Below are 14,256 nucleotides of genomic sequence, written 5' to 3' on the forward strand. Positions count from 1 at the left end.
GGGGGGTCAATAGGACTTCCTAATTGGAAGACCACACCCCTATTTCTGTTTAATTTCAATGTTCAAATATGAGTTGAAACGATGCATTTAATGAAAATATACCAGAGTGGGAGCGGAGGTGGGTCATTAGGCAAAGATAGGCGATTGCCTAAAGTCAATTGCCAAAACCTGTCATCATGAAATATATAGCCTACTAATTTTAAAATAAATGTGTTTTCTAACCTGTTCCATTTTAATCATTTGGATCCTCAAAATTGCTGTATTTTGCATATTTCCTGTGTAATTTCAGCCTTTTTTCAGTTTTGAAATGATTTCAAAAGATTATCAAAATATTTGGATTTCTCACATTGTGTCTATGTGACGAAGTGGCTGAGAGGTTAGGATCCATATGGAAACGGGGGCAAGACTTAAACGGTGTCAAAAGGCAGAGTGAGGCAGAGAAGCGAGTAAACAGGCGTGGGTATAAAACAGGGAGAATAAAACAAGGAAAAACTGCTCAGACTGCCGAGCAAACACAATCAAGACTTCGCACTGAAGTTGAGGTTGGATTGAGTAAAAATTCTGGTGGTTCTGATGTGGATGATGATGATCAGCTGTGCGTGGAGAAGACTGAAGCGGTGGCTGATGGGAGTTGTAGTGAAGAAGGTGCTGAAGATGGTTGGTATTCAGGAGAGGGGTCCCTCTGGTGGTCGGAGGAGGACATGGCTGAGTGAGTCCTGACACTGTTAGTAGGCCAATGAAGAAGTTATTTGATATTTTAATTTAATAAAGGGTTAAAAAAAAAAAAAGATTAATACAACATCTGCAAAGGGACCATTTTATTTTTCACCTGGGGCCCCCAAACTGTGGGAGAACTTTTTAAAAATAATTATATGGTTCAAAATTGTTCACGTGTTCAACTGGACTGAAAAGATGGATCATTTTTTGATGCTTAGTATTGTTGTGCGTGACAAGCCCACATAATGCTTACAGCGCCTGACTTCAGTTTTGGAGCAATTTTCAGAACAAGGCCAAAGGAGGTGTTTATGTGCCATTAAATCAATTTATTTCTTTAAAGCAGACTATTTACTGGAGAAATCTGCCCACAGGTTCATGACAAATGAAATACTAGGTTTTCCTGCCTCCACTATCCGACATGCAAATTATCCCTCTTTCAGTCCAGCTGGCCCTCTATTTTGAAAGGTTAGTGGTGTGAGCAGCGAGGCACGTGGCGCCTTTGGACTTTACTTCTCACAGGTGAAAAAAAAAACAAAACAAAAAACACCTGCTGCAAATTATAGTGTGTTGCTGCTCATTTATTTTAAAATTTAAACCACTTTTCAAAAACCCGAATCTTTTTATTTTATTTTGAAAAGTCTGTCAAATGTAATAATTAGAAGGATTTTTCTGTAAAATGCTACCACCTGACTGCATGGTGTCTTAACCCTCCTTTCAAGCTTTTATCCACCAATCTGGGAGTACTTCCAGAAGAATATTAGAAATAATTGACACAGACAGGTGTCTTTTCATTAGAGCTTTCATGTCTGAGTCGTACTTTGGTGATAAGCAGTTTGCAGGAAGTAGTGAAGTAAGTGGAGTTCGGAGCATGCCCCGTTTCATTTTAATGTGCACAGATGCGGTAATGGAAAGAGCATGGTTATGATGACAGCATTCATTCGCTTCCTCGGTGGAACGTCTTCGCTCGGTTGCCAGGTAACCCCACAGCGATGACCCAGAATGGGATCACAGCACAGAGGTGGTCACCCGTGGGTGATCCGAGTGTTTCTTGCGTGTTTGTCGAAAACATGTCCTAACTGTTAAAATCCACACTTGTTTCAGCAACTTGCTGGAGCTGTTGCACAAATTTTCCATCGAGTAACATAAATAATTCAGGCGGGTTGAGTTGATTGTCAAGTTTAGATGATCTTTTCATGTGGAAACAAACTAAAAACATTTCTACTGTCTTTAAAAAAAATCAAATAGAACTGTACTCTATCGAGGGGGAGCAGCTTCTCCCCGACATGTGACAATCCATTTGCAAGATGCTGAGAGCTCGCACTGACTCACCTATGAAGCAAAACATCAGAAGACTGCAACATCAGAAGTTTCAATCTTCAACGCGGAGATGGAGGTACTCCTAGAACCCAGCTACATTAAAGCAACAGCACAATTAAAGCACCAAACATTGGCAGGTCGGAAGCAAACGACAGAGAAATATATTCAGGAGGAGCGGGAGATTTATTTGGGGAAGGAATTATGGGTTTTCAGGCAAGGCAGGATGGGAAGTTTGGCGTTTAATGCACAGCAGAGCAGTAAAAATCTGGTATTATTAAAGTATGCCCAAAAACCTCATTATAAACACTTTGTGGTAATGAAATTCAACATATTTAATTGGAATCGAGTATTGGTGATAGTTTAATGGTCAAATTCTGCAGATTAAGTGCAGTGAAGACAGGATGGGGGGCAGAGGGGGGGTCCCATGCCGCCTCCACGAAGCTTTCTCCAGCATCATCTTTCCAGAACAACATTTTCTCTAAAATGGAATGACGTCAGAAATGTGGTCAGTAAATTATTCAAAGAAGTCGGTCTCAGAGAAATCCCATCAGCCGTGCTGCAACCGTTGCAGCGCGGCTTTCATTCACAACGCCACTTTGTTGTGTTGCACACAAACGGTGACGGGCGGTGCCGTAGGACTGGAATATGTTATTGTAGCTGCAAGAAAATAAAAACACAAAAGAAAGTTATAAAATAAAGATTTCTTCATCATCACTAAGAATACCTTTTTTTTATTGGTTGAATCCACAGATTTTTCTTTTTTGCAGCAAACTAATGTGTATTAATAAATTATTGACTTGTGCTTCTTCATGGAAAGTTAGCTATTAAGTATAAAGTAAAATCATAGGTTAGATGATTATGATTATTTAGTCCAATTTCTTTGAGGACAACTTGCTTTCATCAAACCTCCTCAGCTCCAAAAATGTCAAAACTTTAGTTGAATTTTTTTAATACATTTTTAAAACCTCTTTGTGTGCTGCTTGCTTTGTTTTTGCTTATAATCTTTTATTATTTTCTATTATATCTGTTTGTATCTCTGTTTATTATTATGAGGGGCTTATCTTATCATTTTATTACATGTTTGAGAAATGTTTTTTCTAGTATTTTTATTTGTTTTATTAAATTACATGAAAGGTAAATAAAATTAATTTGAAATTTGAATTTGAAATAAATCGCTGCAAATGAAACATTTTCTTGATATAAAGATGTTTTGGTTAATTTAGTTTAGCCTAAAAACACCAAAAACTCCAAAAATAACCCAAGTTGGGTTTTTTTTTTCACATAACAAGATGATCTTGTTATTAAGAGAAAATTTTTTTTTTTTGTTATGTTTGAGTAACATCCCCCTGTCATGCATCATTCTGTATTCGTGTAAAGTGGACTATTTGACGGTGAGGCGAGTTGTCATGGTAACACAACATTGTCCTCACCTGCAGGGGCAAAGGAAATATACTGGTATGCTGATCGGTTAAATAAAGCATCGGTTCAGAGATAAAGTTTGGTCCAGAGGATGAAGCAAAAGTTCATTTTAAAAAAGCCTGTGCAGAGATATAGAACATTTGGACAATGTGACAGAAACATCTTTTTTAGGTGTGCATTATTACTGCGGATTTAAACTTTTTAATGCAAACCCAGCAGCCAATCAGAATTGAGTATTCAACGGGACTGTGGTATAAAACAGACTAACTTTTTCTGGGATTAATTCAGGAGGAAAAAACCTAAAATGAGTAAAAATATAAACCAAAATTAAATGTGTATACATTGCTTCAAAAAGAAACCCATAAATTCTGTATTTCAGAACTTGAATAAAACAATAATTTAATTGAATAAATAACCAAAGCATGTTATAGTAGAATAAAGGGATTTACATGTTCATGTTAACAATGCGTTTAAAATAAAAGAATGAAAAAAAAACTTGCAGCTCTTCAGTACATTCAGTAAAAAATATACTAGAAAAACCTCTCATTTCGAATATGAATTTATGTCAAATCTTCTTAAATCTCTATAAAAACGATTGGTTTAAATGGATGTTATATTGAGGATCAGAGGAGTGTCCTCTGGGCATTTATTTTAATCCCACGGCTTTCTTCCTCTGACATTTACAGACATGGCAAGCTCCTGCTTCACATTCCCATATGCACTCGTCTGTTAATATGAATGTGTGCATACGTGGAGCGCCGGAGTCGCTGGAATGGTGAGCAGGAACCGGTGTGCGGAATGTGGACCCCAAAGTCAAAGTGGGAAACGCTGCGGAAAGTGATGGAGAATGAAGAACAAGAACTCGTGTCCAAGAGAACTTTAGAGATTGAGATTATTATGGGATGGCCATTTTGTGTCACAATCTGAGATTCTCTCTTAAGGCAAAATAAACCTTTAGTTTGAGCAATTTTTACAAAATTTGACAAAAATGACTCCTCAGGAAGAGACCGCTATCTTGAATTGGAAGAATAAAAACCTTTTAGTACCAACTACAAATAAAAACTCATCCTAGGGATTTTTATCAGTCATTTCCTAACTTCTTGAGCTACATTGGGAAGAAATTAGGAAAAAAATGTTGGAATTAGACCATGTAGATTCTTAACGCTGTGCTCACAAAAGTGCCGTTTTCCTATTACTTACATTTTATGACAGAATATTCTGAGAATATGATTTATTGATCCCAGGCAAAAGCTGAACCAAATAATCCAACACAGGATATGAAACATATTAGGAATGTGGGCGTGGTTAACAAATAACCCCCGTTGCTAAGGAAATCCTAAAATTTACTTTTGCCGATTATTCTGAAACTCACATTGATCTGTTCGGTATTCCCAGGCGGCCAAATAATAAAATGGTTGCCATGGAGATAAAATTACAGAAAAGCTGCCATTTGAAAAAAGTCATTTTTATGGTAATTTGTCACATTCAGCTCAGACCAGCCTTAGATAAAGGGACTGTCAGGCAGTGGTACGTAAAGGTGGGTAACAGGGGTGGGAAGCCATTTAATTATGATTAAGTCAAACAACCTTTGTCGTTTTTTTAAGACATTTTTTATGCAAATAATCGTATTTCCCATTAGAAATACGATTCTGGTCTGTTGGCGCTGAGTAACCCCACCCCCTCCTGGAGCGCTTATAATACGAGTGTTGAACGCTCATCATGTCAGCAGGGGAAAAGGAGACTTTGCCACGCCCATTTCAGTAGCTACATCATTAGTCTGAGCATTTTCAAGCATCCAGTTTTCATCTGTTCCTGATATTAAATAAGAAATACTCAGAAACTCAGTTTCAATAGTAAATTCTGTCACATAGATCCTCTATTGTGAGAAAAATGCTACATTAAAACACAAAAAAGACAATTTTCAACAGAGTGGGTCTTTTAGAAGGGCTGTTAAACTTCTGTGAGCCATAATTTAGACAGGAAGAAATGAAGACTGAAGCCTCTGTGACAGAGACGTCAGAGAGATTTGCTCCCCTAATCTTTTCATTCTATCATTTGTCATGTTCTCCCTTCAGATCTGAAATCTGAAAGAGACTCTCGATTTTAAACTTTGTGCTTTAGATAACCGTAAAAATCATCATCGGAGCTATGTTTGTGCATTTCTAAAAGTAGTTTTTAAAAAAGTAATTTCAAAAAAGCGAGAGTGAAAAAGCCTCAAAACATCAAATAAATGCCAGCAAAGCAGAGACGGAGGGTCACAGAGTTTGGGTGTTTGTGTGGGCATCGATAAAATGAGTCAGCATCCTCTGGGTCTTATTATCCTCCTCTGTTGACTGTGCAGGTGATTTGGACAGACTTATTGAAGCATTTTTCCCTGGAGACAGTGCATGTGTATGTTGGCCAAAGGGTTCGTTTTCCATGCACGGAGGGCTGTGTGGACACAATTCTAGTATTTCAAGGATGAGTCAGGAGGAATCTGTGGCAGAAAAATCTGGCATTAAATGTCTGCTGTAATAACGTGTCAATGTAGAATAGTTTTGCCTTTGAAGTCCTTCACACCTAATGTGTCAAGAAAGGCTGGAAGGATTTAGGCAAAAGAAGCAGCAGGTGGTTGTTGTGGTGGGAGTCTGGAGGGGGTTTGGGTTTACTGTCTGATCAATGACCGATGCAGCCGAAGAGACGCAGGAGGAGGTGTGAGATTTACAGTTTTATGCCTTATTTTTGAGAAAACCCAAAAGCCTTCCTTCTTTTTTTTTAAGTTTAATCCCGAACAGAACCGAGCCGGTGTGGCATCTCTCAAGAGTTCAGGGGGGAGGCGCTGGCTGACTGGCTGGCAGCTCGGCAAAGTAAACAGCGAGATAAAACAATATACGGTGAGACAGGAAAATCCCCAAATTGACTGCAGTGCCGCAGAAATGATAAACACTCAAATCCGGAGGGGATCGGCTCCTACGCTTCAATGACCCGGAGAGGAGGAAACGGCGGTGGGAAAGACACGGATGGATGGAATCCAGGGAAGAGGAGGAGAATGCACGAAGCAGCACGAACAGATGGAGAAACAAGAGTGTGTTTACGCTGTGATGGAGTGACACTAGAGGAAAAAGAAGTAAATTCATCAAACTTTTATAGTAGTTTGACATCTACTTACTACTTATAAAGAAGCTTCTCCTCTGATAAACAGTGAGTCTTGTTAGATTATTGATTTGATACAGGATGTTACATCTATGAAGAACTTTATCCATTAAAAATGATGTTTTTAACACGTTCTTGTAGCATTTTAATCATTGTGAATGACATATATGAGGAAAATGTGTTTATTTTATTCAGCTTGTTGTGAATTAGCAGTAGTAGCAAAAATATAGTGTGATATTGAAGCTACTACGGCAAGCCAGAAGCTTCCTGCTCTGCTCTATTCCGATGCATCCACTTAATCCACTAAATAAATCCACGAATGTCTTTGTTTTCCTCATCTCATCCGGCTCAAAACTGGGATTGCTCCGACGCTTTGTCGTATTGTTAGGTTGGTTTTGTCAGCATTAACAGTATAATCTCTGGACACATCAACCACTCCCCTCTAGTGTTCGAAATAGGAAGTGCGTTTCTATCACACATATGCGCAAAACTTTATTAAAATTCTACAAATGTCGATAAAAACACGATTTCGCAGTGACATGATCCATTAAATCATAGTTTTGCAAATAAACACAAACCAACTGACGTGATAAGTCATTAAAATAATATACGGGGATGGATGACAATAGGTATTTTTTACATTTGTTTCACTAAAAGGTAGCATTTGGGTGACGTCACAGCAGTGTTGCGCTCATGCTGTGCGTGGAGAGCAGCTAGTTCATTATCAGTCGCAGATACACGTGAGAAACCTGTTCAGCTGCATTAAAAAATAAAATAACCATCCAAACAAGTAAGTAGCTGAACCCTTTTTTCTGTTGAAAACACAAGAAGATCCATTCAAGTTTCTGTCATGGCACCAGCGCTCATCCTCATCTGTCAAAGGAGACGTCTGCGTCTTTTTCAGGCTGCAAGCTGCAAAAGTTCAGCTACAGATGAAACGATGAGGAAATCTTGGTTGGTGATTTTACAGAGGATCTGTGGATCCAATGATACCATAAGACACACAGCTTAGAATGAGCTGTGACGCTGTAGGGCCTATGGTGGCGCCCGCTGTGCTGCGTCCAGAGCAGACGCTTCATACCAAGAATCGCATTGAATTTGAAAAAAAATGTTTCCATTGCAGTTTTCTATAAGAACATTTCATTTTGATAAGGACCAAAAACCACCTCAACTTATTCAAGCTTTAAACTGACCAATCAGATGCCTCAGTAAAAGCATGTGGTACCCATTGGCCCCGCCTCCAACGTTTGATTGGGTTTGTACTTCAAACAAAAGTACCAATCACTGCCGAGTGGTTTCAAAATGGCGGCAGATGATCAGGAAGTGACAGCGACAGCTTTGGCTGAAGGTAAGGCATTAAAGGGTGACGTCGACACCTTGTTTTGTCCAGTGAATTTATATCTGTCTATGGTTGTAAGGTAAACTAGCGTGAGAGAGTGTCAGCAAAGGGATAATGGGAAGTGTGGGCAGGTTTATCTGTGCCAAGAGTCCCGCCCACAACTCAGAAGTGAATTTTGATGAACTACTACCACTCTACAAAAAATATGTCCAATAAAACGACAAAGATTTTGTGATTTGGGCTAAATACGTCATTAACATATTGGAAATGTTTTTACAATCGATAAAGATGATTGGAGTGGGTCTCTGAGGTCATTATCCACAAGTGGATGCAAGCGAAAAGAAAATAAATAAGATTTAAAGCATCAAGAAATCAATAACAACAGAATAAACAAATATATGAGGTCATCAGAAAACCATAAAAAAGGTATTGAGAAGGTTTGTTTCCATGGAAACACAAACATTTATTTCACTGAAGACGTTGTTGACGAGGTGACCCACGCTGATGTGTTCGGTTATTTGGGGGTGGAGATTTTCAACTTACAGGAGCATTTTCATCTCACATGACAAAGAGAGCTTCTCTGATGAAGATGCTTTTAGGTTGTTTATCTGTGGGTTATATCGGGTTATACTTAAGCTGTCTTCAGGCACTGATATAAATAATAAAAAGAACCATCTTAGAGATTGAGATTTCAAAATCATGTTCACTTTGATTTGTCGGGTGTAGTTATTTCACCAGAAATAGGAGGTTTTCTGCTTCCTCCTACTGCCGTCAGTTTACTATCATAGCTGCAGTAAACTTGGGCACTGAAAGGCTCCTTTCATGATTTCTTCAAATAGAAGCATCAATGCATGCTGGATGGATGTGCAGCTTCAGGACCGTCACTCTGAGATGAATGTCAGGGGATTGAGGCAGACACATCAGATCCAGATGTTCTCCACAGGTCTTAAAAATGGAGAAGATGATCTCATGAAAGTCTAAATTCAAGTAATACCAATGAAATATATTAAAAAACTAACCCAAAAATATTTTTAAGACCATTAAATTAGCAGGAAAAGCTCCCTGTAAGCAAAATAAATGGACTTAATCACCAAAGCATAAAAGCACAAGACCCACCTGCATTACAGTGTTTCCATCGGGTTACTCTTTCTGCTCCTGTTGATGATTAGCTTTCAGCACGGCGACCTTGCAGCGGCGGAATAAAGCTCTGAAATCCCTACCAATAAAAACCTGTTTATTTGCACAAAGCCCCAAAATGATGTGGTGATACGGCGGTGAGTAATTCTGTTCCAAACCACTCAAACAGCCTTCCAGAACACAAAAGAGGAGCCCGTTGAGTTTGCTTAGCCTTTACACCGTGTCTAACACATTTAAACAGTTCTGAATAAGAAGAAAAAAGTGTTCCTTATTCTTTTTTAATGTCACGCTATTCTATACGCCTTTCAAAGTGAACTATTTTCATGTATAGGATAAAATGTTACTTTTGGCACACGAAACAACATTTTGTTTAAATGAAATTTGAAATCGCAAGCTTCTTTTTCGGAAATAAGACACCTAAATCTCTGAGGCTCCGCCTTTTGCTCCTAGTGGGTGGTGCCTATTTCATGACGTCAATATAGAGCCGCGTTTTGACTGAAAAAAATAAATAAATAAAACTAGAATAAAAGCGTTTTAACCGATCACCGCTTGCTCCACGTAGAAAGTAGGGGGAGTAAACCTGGGGGTGGGACTGACTCTTCCTGGAAGGGGCTGTTCCTCCACGTTCAAAGTTGGGACCCAGCATTGATATATAAAAAAAAGAAAAAAAAAATGGACAGAGTGAATTATGGGTGTGCCGATCAGGTTTTCAATTTTTCGATTTTGTGGATTTGCCGATACCAAGTCCCGATCCGATACTTTTGTAGCACATTTAAAACATGAACAAATGGAATAAACAGATTTGTGTTGTCCCTTATTTTTATTCATTAACCTTCTTACATCATTCAAAACAATAGAAAGATTCTATGAAGTAGCTTTAACAAGTAAAAATAGAGCAAATATAAACTAGGAAAAAAAATAACTATTTTCTTGTTGTATAAGTGATATTTAGTCATATGAGAACGTTTAGTGACTTAAGCTTTAACATCTTTAGAGCTATTGAACATTTTTAACCAAAATTAGAAAAAACAGCTACAGCAAACAGCAAGTTGACAGGCTCTGGCTGCTTCTTCTTCTATGGTATTGACTAATTCATCTAAAATATGAAAACTAATTGAAAAGTTGAGTTTCTCTGTGCAGCAAATAGTATATATTTTTTTTTAGCATGAATAACTGATTTTTTTAGTTTTACCGTGTCATCAAAAAGCTTAATTCTCACATGTACACATTTTATATCATTTCCACATTTTCTCTGTTTCCTGTAATTGACATTTAATGTGATTTCTTTTGTTTCCTGACTATCATTCGTTTTGAACTAAAGGGACACGTGACAATGACACAGCAAAAATATGTGCAAAGTGCAGGTCGGTGCTTTCTCCTGCAGTTGGCTTCTCTTCCCGCCTCCTGCTGCTGCATTGATCTGACCACAACTGTGAATGCTCATTATGAACAAATGCTTTGTGCAGGGCCAAACACAAAAGCACCACAAATTCAATTACCCAGGACAGGAACTGTGACTTTGGCTTAAAGCTTCTTAGACAAAAAAAAATGAAGAAGAAGAAGAAGTCACTCTCCTTACAAAAAAAGAAAACACAAAGACCTTGTTGCGTTTCAATAATTTAATCAAACAAATGAGAAAAAATACTAAAATGACTGCTATTGAGTGAAGCCCCATTGTTTTATTCATTGTCCAACTTCCTGTGTTTCCGGACGCACTAGTAGGTTTGTGTTGTGAAAAGGTTCTTTTTCTGTTAACCTTCACTTTTTTCTTCCGTTTCGTGAGAGTATATTATTCTCTGTGAAGGTTAGTCTAGTGAGGGCTGTTTCATTTCTCTATAAAGTAAGTTTTGAGTTCCTTTTGCAGATAAAAAAAGAGTTTTTGAAAAAGTGACAGTCAATTTATTCACACTGTAAATGTCACCTTTGCACCAAGGCCAAAACCTATTCAACTCAATGCGGATAAATGGATAAAATAGAGAAACAAATTCAGCTCTATTATCTATTATTTTGAAGTAAAAGGGGAAAAAAACGTCTGTGATCCACAATATCATTATTATATATAATATTAGCCCTGACTAGTTTTGATTTTAACCTTTTTTTATAGAAAAAAGTCACATTTCTCTTCAGAAAATATTGCACATCAGTCAAGCTTCATATAAAAGTAGTTCTTCCTTTAGGACATAACTAACTTCTGCGCCGCTCATTTCATTTCTGTTGTTTCAAGTGTTTTGTCAAATTTTCCAACCATCAAGTCAATTTCTTTCTGATCTTTTCATCTAAAGGTCAGCCTTCCTGCTTTGGAAAATCTTCATTTTCTGAAGGTTTTTTTTTCATTTCTTCATTTTTCTTTGACATTTTTACCCAGAAGGCTGTGCACACTGACTGTGTGGAAACAGGTGGAAAACTGCTTTGTAAACATGTACATGTTTTGCATATCAGCTACCTTTTTGTAACTATTTGGTCTGTTAACAGGTGCAAACATACTTTTAAACTCAAAATCCATTAAAATGTTCTTTATATAATTCAAATTTAATGATAAAAAATTGGCTTATTTTGAAGGTTTGTTATTTTAATTTGAAAAGGGAGGAAATCAACGCTTTTTGTTTGACAGTCAAAAGCAGAAATAAGTTTTAGCTCAACTTTAATGTTGGATAAAAGCGAAAACTCACAATCTTAATTATGTTGTAGATTGAGGACTTAAAGACTAGAAAAATATGTATTTTTTTGCTGCACATAGGATGGCTATGAAAACATACAAACACTAAATGACTGCAGTTTATTTTAGAGTAAAAAAGAAAAAGAACTTAAGCATCATTTGCATTTTGAATTGCATAGAAACTGAAAAAGTTGCTAAGAAAAAAAGTCAGAAAAGCTTGGCAGAATGACAACAGAATGCCAGTATGTTTAGTTAAAAATAAAATCACAAAATTCCTCTTGTCCTCTTTACTTTCCTTCTGAATAATTGACATATAAGATCTCCTGAAGACAGAAACATGACTGTTCCTGTAGCATTAAGTGATCATGACGGTTGTGCCTGCAGCCTCCGTCTGTGCTGCAGTTTGCCTCATAGTAGAGTCTCTCACAGGCAGAAAGGTGTTTGTCAGAGCGGCGGCTTGTGTGCTGCAGCATGTGCTCAGGCAGACTCCATCATCCTCCAGTCGCTGAACCAAGAGGCAAACTTACAACCTCTCCCATCATGCCTTTAATTTGAAAATGTATTTAAAAAATTGGTTCAGAACTCCCCTCCTAAAAAAGCTCTTTAGAATTTTCTGACCGATTGTGTTGTTCCTAGTGTTCTTTTAAGGCCGTGTCACACTGCACAATTTGCGTAATTTCGGTCTTTCCTGATACATGCGTGATATACTTAATATATAAGCGTTTTATGCATTCGTCATTCATCGATGTGTGCAGATATATCCGTAAATTCGGATTTGAGCTGTTCAAAATTTTTGGTCGGTTGAGAATTATGCAGTTTATGCGTATTTTACGTACTTTCTAAGAAAGTACTATGTATGCAATTGTGTGTGATTTTTGCAGGATGAGTACGCAAATATGTGTATGCATGTATGTCCACGTATGCGTAACGAACATTACACGTATATGGCGCCTATTTCACACAAAAACTACGTTTTTGATGCACAAATCACTAATAAATTGCATATAAAAAGCACAATAATCGGGCATGATTTGGGTATTGTGTGACAGGTATATAAATCAGCTGATTTTTGACCCCTCCAGCAGTTTATAAAGAGTTGGTCCGTTGTGCAGATCTCAACTGGGGCTCCCGCCAAGGTCCCCCCTGGCGAGCTGCCTAAGCTAGCGCCTAACAGCAGACTTAGAACTGGTGGACCAGGAGAATCCTGGGATTTCTGCGCAGAGCTCTCAATGTCAAAGTGAAGAAATTCAATGACGTGCGGGTTTACATGTTCTTTGCTGCGTGTATTTGTACTTCCTTCAGGGTTTTAACGTGGTTCATTTGTGAAAACATCATGTAAAAATGATAACTTTTCTCACTTTTTGCACATTTATTCACGTATGACCAAGTTTCATCTGCAAAATGCGTAACTCATACTTAGCGGTGGCTGGGTGACATGACTTTTATTTATGATTATGCTGTTTTTAGACAAAATCAAAAAACCTGCGTCGCTTTCTACAAGAGTTTTTGGAGAGCAACCCCGCCCCCATTCCTCTTCCCATTGCTGATGAAGCATAATTTCTGTCACAAATGAGCTCCTTTTCAAAAGTTTTTTTTTTCTTCTTGTTCTTATTCACATATTTTGAGACTTTTCGAATACTCTAAAATTTCTTAGCCATCATAAGAGAACATGTTGGGCCAATTTGTACTAACATTTAATTTTTGTCCATATTTTGTTATAAAATATATTGTTTTTTTCATTGTATTCAAAATAAATTTCATGAAAAATAAAAAAAAAAATACAAAATAATTGCTTAGAACTGGTGAAAATACTTGTTATGAGGCTGTATAGCATTGAATTTGAAGTAATTCTTTGGTTAACTTTCTTAGCTTATTTTTTCTTTTTCGAATACACGAGGAACTCCTTGTTTTTAGATTTTGATTGACTTGACACCAGTTTCATCGGGGTCTGTCTTTAACCAAATGGTTACTGACATAAAGTTATTGTTGAATAGCTCAGACTTTTTTTTTGGTTCTGTAGTGCGCTTTGGGTGAGCACTCCCCCAGAATGCAGAATAACTTGTTTGGTTTTTAAGCTAAAGCTGCAACTTTTGCTTTTAAACAACGTAAAAAAGGAGCCGTATTTCATTTTAGAACAGAGTCAAACGTTTCAGTCTTTTTCAATCAATCAATCAATCAATATACTTTATTAATCCCCTGGGGGGAAATTCATTTGCCGTTTTCCTCACATTTTGACCATAAAAACCAAACCACACTAATCTTCATCTGGTATTTTCAGGTGGATGGTTGGCGTTGTAGAGCAGCTACATTCATTGGCATTTAATAAAAATGGTTATTTAAATGAATATCAGACTTTGTATGAAAAATAAATAAGAATATGTTTGGTGATAACTACTGATATTATTCCAGATAAGAATTTACTGTACTGTTGGACACGTGAGGATTAGCTTGTTAGCATTCTGGGAGTTTTCAGTTGACATCAGGGATGTGAACAGACTGAATGAAGCTAACACAGTTTGCCTCGGAGAATCCTATGTGG

The 14,256-nt window shown here is 37.5% G+C and overlaps 1 long non-coding RNA gene across 1 annotated transcript in view; it reads left to right on the forward strand.

The window, feature by feature from the left end:
* LOC112161980 overlaps positions 1 to 4,488 on the forward strand; it is a 6,126-nt gene extending 1,638 nt beyond the window's left edge. Inside the window, exons 2-3 of the long non-coding RNA XR_002921987.2 lie at positions 1,614 to 1,692; positions 4,140 to 4,488. This is a non-coding gene — a long non-coding RNA (uncharacterized LOC112161980). The remainder of the gene's footprint in view (positions 1 to 1,613; positions 1,693 to 4,139) is intronic.
* Positions 4,489 to 14,256: the final 9,768 nt, after the last annotated feature.

This window comes from Oryzias melastigma, linkage group LG15, assembly GCF_002922805.2.
Source record: "Oryzias melastigma strain HK-1 linkage group LG15, ASM292280v2, whole genome shotgun sequence".
Classification (NCBI taxonomy): domain Eukaryota; kingdom Metazoa; phylum Chordata; class Actinopteri; order Beloniformes; family Adrianichthyidae; genus Oryzias; species Oryzias melastigma.